Genomic DNA, 5,293 nt, shown 5'->3' with positions numbered 1-5,293 from the left:
TACCTCCCTAGTATTGGGATTAAAGGCATGTGATTCCAAGTGCTGGGATCACCTTTGTGTGAGCTCTGTTTCTCTTTTAGACAGATCCAATTTTGTGTGTCGCAAGGTGGCCTTGAACTCACAGAGATCCACCTGCCTCTGTCAACCAAATCCTGGGATTAGAGGTGTGTGCTACCACTCCTTGGTCTGTGCGGCTGACCAGGATGGCTGCTTTGCTCTCTGAAGCAGCCTGGAGTCAAGCCTTATTTATTAAAACACAAAAATATACCACTATATGTAGTTATGCTATATATAAAGGTTCATATAATTGTTCAACAGAATTGGCTGCGAAGGAATGTATGGTGCGATGTTTTACACTTGCGGCTTTTTAGGGGTCCCACCAATCAGCTCCCAGGTAAATCACACATGGAGGCTTATTCTTAGCTATGAATGCCCAACCTTAGCTTTGCTTGTTTCTTGCCATCTATCTTTGGGCTCTGGGCTTTTATCTTTCTCTATTCCTGTATACCTCTTCTTTCCTTCTTACTCAATGTCTGGCTGTGTAGCTGGGTGGCTGACTCCTGAAGTCCTCACCCTTCCTCTCTCGTTCCCAGATCATTTTTCTCTGCTCCCACTTAAAAACCCTTGCTAGTGATTCCTCCTTACCACTTCCTGTCAGCTACCTGCTGACTCAGCCTCCTGCTTGCAGGTTAATTTTATTTAATCAAACACATCTTTGAATTGTTAACTAAAGCAGCAGAAAAAATGCAACACATTTTAAAATAATATTCGCCAACAGAAATGTAACAAATCCTACCAAGGTAAATGGTTAGAACTGAAAACCTCACTGAGTGAGATAATGCAAACACACAAAATATGAATATGTTCTCATTCATGTGTGGACTTACTGTTGAATCTTGTATTTAATTTGAAGTACCTAAATAATCCAGGAAACAAGAAAGGGATCATTGTTGTGGAAGGGGAAAAAAGACTTTAAGGAAGGGAGAATAGGAGAAGAGGTGACATGAAGGGGGAATAATGGGGAGGAAGATTTAAGAAAAAAAAAGTTTGAGGCCAGTTCAGGCACCCTCTCTACTATTGCTTAGGGTCTTAGCTGGGGTCATCCTTGTGGATTCCTGGAAATTTCTCTAGTGCCAGGTATTAGCCCTATAACGGCTCCCTCAATCAAGATATCTCTTTTCTTGCTCTCCCTCTCTGTCCTCCCCATATCTCAACTATCCCATTCCCTCAACTGCCCTTGCCCTGTAGTCAGATTGATGACTATCCTAAATGTCACCATAGAACCTTCACCCAGCAACTGATGGAGACAGGGGCAGAGACCCACAGCAGAGCACTGGGCTGAGCTCCCAAAGTCCAGTTGAAGAGTAGGAAGAGTGATAATATGAACAAAGAGGTCAAGATCATGATGGGGACACCCACTGAAACAGTTTACCTGAGCTAATGGAAGCTCTGGCCGGAAAGAGAAAAAGCCAGCATAAGACCAAGCTAGACCCTCTGAATGTGTGGGCACCAGGATTTGTCGCTGCTGCTTGTATTGACTTATTGGAACCCATTTTCTTTGGATAGATACCTTGAGTGGGGAGGGCCTTGGTCCTTCTTTGGAGCTATGGGCCTTGCTCTCTCTGGGAAATAGATGGGGGTGGGGTGGGGTTGAAGATGGAGAGAATGGGAGAAGGTGAGGGGGTGGGAACTGGTATGTAAAATGACAAAAGATTAAAAAAAATAAAATAAAGAAAAAGAAGGTTGCCAGGCAGTTGCGACACACACTTTTAATTCCAGCACTCTGCAAGCAATCATGTATCTAGTCTGATCCAATTACTAAGTAAAACCTCAATTCTCTGAACAGTTAAATAAAAATGTTTGTTTCCAAAATAAAGATACCAAGACCCTCTGGAAATGGATAATTATAATTGACTATAGATAAGAATACTTAGAAACCCAGGAGCAGAACTCAAGGTTCCTGAAGCCTGATTCAGTTATCAAGTATGGCTGAATGGTCTTTTCACAACAGAAATCCTCAAATAATGAGTAGATGTGCATCAGTTTATTCTTACTTGCTCAGAAACTAGGGTCTTCCTTAAGATTTCAATCACTCCAGAGCTGATTACTCAAGTAATATTAAGTTCTTCTAGCCATAGCCTATAGCCATCTAGAGTAACATGATCCTAAAGGCACCCTTATTGTGGAAGGCAGCATCTCTGTGAGAAATTATCTGAATATAACTTCCAAAACAGGTTGACAAGTCATCCCAATTCTAAGAGACTTGAACACAACTCGGGCAAAATGTGGGATGAATGGTCTGTAGGTGGATACACCTGCAGTGGTGCTGTTTCTGGGACACCACCTTGATGAAGCAAAAGAACCCCTCTACTTCATTTGGAAAATGAATCTTGCATTCTCATATTGAAATCACCAAATATTTACAGAGTATCAATCATGTAACAGTCTTAGAGAAAAGACTTATTTCCAATCCAACTAGTTTATTGTTATTGCCACTATTGCTATATCTAGTTACCCTAAGGTTTCAGGTATAAAAACAGATGCTTAAACAGGGAAAATGATTGATTTTAGATCTGCCAAGTAGCAAGTGGCAGCTAACATTTCAATTCAAGTATGTTTGATTTAAAAGAGATGCCACTTCCATTACATTGGGTTGTCAGGAAACAAAATCTACTGACTTTCCTATTTCTATCAATAAGCATTTGTTGAAGAAGTGAGTGTCGGAGTGAATGATAGACATATAGAATTGGTAGAGGGACATGGGAAGGAAAAGGAACTTAGGATTTGTGGGCATCCATGTGTGCTAGGACCCAGGATGAGGACATCCTTAAATTTGATTTTAATAAATCTTTACAATCATCCTTCAACAAATGTTATCTAGCATTTCATTTTCCAGATGGGAAATTGAGGACAACACATGTTCTACAAATGCTCAAGTTAGCAGAACAAAAATTTGGAGTTTGGTGTATCCCGCTCTAAAGTTGATTCTTTTCACTACACTGGCTTGGCCTAGAAATCTCTAGACTAGAAACCAAGAAGGAACTGGTAAGAGTCCATGTCGACTACGAAGAAGGGCAGCAACTGAGTAGAACAAAATAAACTAAAGTCCTCAAGACCTGAGCAAGTTGGAGGTAAACGAGATACTAATCATAATTTGAATATGGTTCTGAGAGACTGTCATCAGCTGGGTCAAGCTATAAAAGGAACTAGATGACAACTGGCTTCCCGTTTGGGGTCCTGATGTCACCCTTCCTTTCAGAGATATATTTAGCCCAAAGTATCTGGTTTGGACCTCAAAAAACAGAGCCGTGATGTGGGATCCACTTATATCCCAAAGGTGAGAGTGGCTGCAAAGGTGTGGTAAGGCATGAGCCAATCTCAAGAGTAAGTTTTCTGACACTTGGCCTATAAATAAAGATAGATCAACCCTCAGGATAGGGTATACTAACACTGTCTCAGCTGATCCTTCCCCTGAGAGGGTTTCATCTGTGTCAAACAATCAGACGCTGAGAGTATCTGATATACTTAGCAGAGGGATGGTAGCCTCTAAACTTTCTAAAGACTCGGTTTTCAGGGGTTGTCTCTTACTAAAAGGAAGAGAGAAGAGCAACAGCTGGGACCATTTTTCTTGCATTAAACCTTCCTGTTCCACTTGGCTTCCCAGGCACGATATGATTGAGCCCTAGGCAGGTGGTTTTGAAAATATGGCTTATTAATAACCATCACCTATAGTAATGCCACTGAAGGTGAGTTTGGGTGTAATTAACATTTTGTTTTTGAATACTTATGACTCTGGCTTAGAATTAGAGTCCAATAGCATTAGGGGATGATGGAAAGTCAGAGACTGAAGTCTTCAGTCACAACTATGCTATGTCTGACCTCGGACAAATCTCAGTCTCTTTGAGTCTATTTCTCCATGCATAAAACAAGAGGATCCCTTAAGCTTTTAAAACCCTCCTAGTTCTGACAGAGTGACCACCATTCTGTCTTCATTACTCTTTGCTCTTACTACCTCCCTAACTCCAATGGATTTCTAGAAGATCCGAATGAGTGATTTTTTTTTTTTTGGTTCCTCCTTCCTAAAATGTTGCGAAGAAACCAGTTAGAAATGAACTGAAACAAAGAGTCTCACAGGTTTCACACAGATGACTATAAAGGAAGAGATGGGAGAAGGAGTAGGTCCTATGCATCTCCAAAGCCTTTGAGATTGAGAGAATCTTGAGAACACGGGAACAAGGATTCCAGGAACATTTATAGAATTCGGAAAAAAATTCTATAAAATTATAAGCAAAATCAGCATTCATAAAAATTATGTTGCAAAAAGGATTAAAGATGAGGTAGGACGCGTACAAGTCCCAGGCACCTGATATTTCTTTCAATTGTGGCATGAATTGTGAATGAAGAGCCTGACAAATAACTGAGTTAGAAGGACACATTCAAAAATTCTATGACATAACTAAGGAATTGCGTGGAAAGTTTCTGGATTTTAAATCACATGAATTAATCATTCCAGAGTTCAGAGGGGCTATGCATGATAAGTACTCACTAAAGGAAGACACATAGACCATATGTCTAAGTATGAGGCAACAGAGATAGGGCCGTAGCACCCTCATAGAATGTTGGAACTATGGGATAGTTTGTTTTAAGGACTGCACACTGTTTCTACAAGGACACAGAATAGGGTAGAGAGTAAGAAGTAGAGCATGTGAGGTTTAGAACATACTAAGTCCAGAGAAATGGGGACAGAGGTGATCTTTTGGAAAAATAGTATCCTAGTTACTTTTCTATTGCTGTGAAGAGACATCATCACCAAGACAACTCAAAGAAGAAAGACTTTAATGGGGACTTACAGTTTCAGAGGATGAGTCCATGACCATCAATGGAGGGGAGCATGGCAGCAGGCAGACAGACATGACACTGGAGCAATGACTGAAAGTATACATCTGATTCACAAAAATGGACACACACACATACACACACACACACACACACACACACACACACACAGAGAGAGAGAGAGAGAGAGAGAGAGAGAGAGAGAGAGAGACAGAGACAGAGAGAGACAGAGAGAGAAACAGAGAGAGAACTAGAAATGGCATAGGCTTTAGAAACCTCAAAGCCACCAAGTGACACATCTTATCCAACAAGGTCATGCTTCCTAATCCTTTCCAAACAGTTCCACCAACTGTGACCCAGGCACTCAAATAAATGAGCCTATGGGGCCATTTTCATCCATGCCACCACATTCCACTCTCTGGCCCCCCGCAGCTTCATAGCCATATCATAATGCAAA

Source organism: Microtus oregoni, unplaced genomic scaffold (genome assembly GCF_018167655.1).
Source record: "Microtus oregoni isolate MIOR12 unplaced genomic scaffold, Mior012 000100F_ref0000014, whole genome shotgun sequence".
NCBI lineage: Eukaryota > Metazoa > Chordata > Mammalia > Rodentia > Cricetidae > Microtus > Microtus oregoni.
This window is presented reverse-complemented; position numbering follows the sequence as displayed.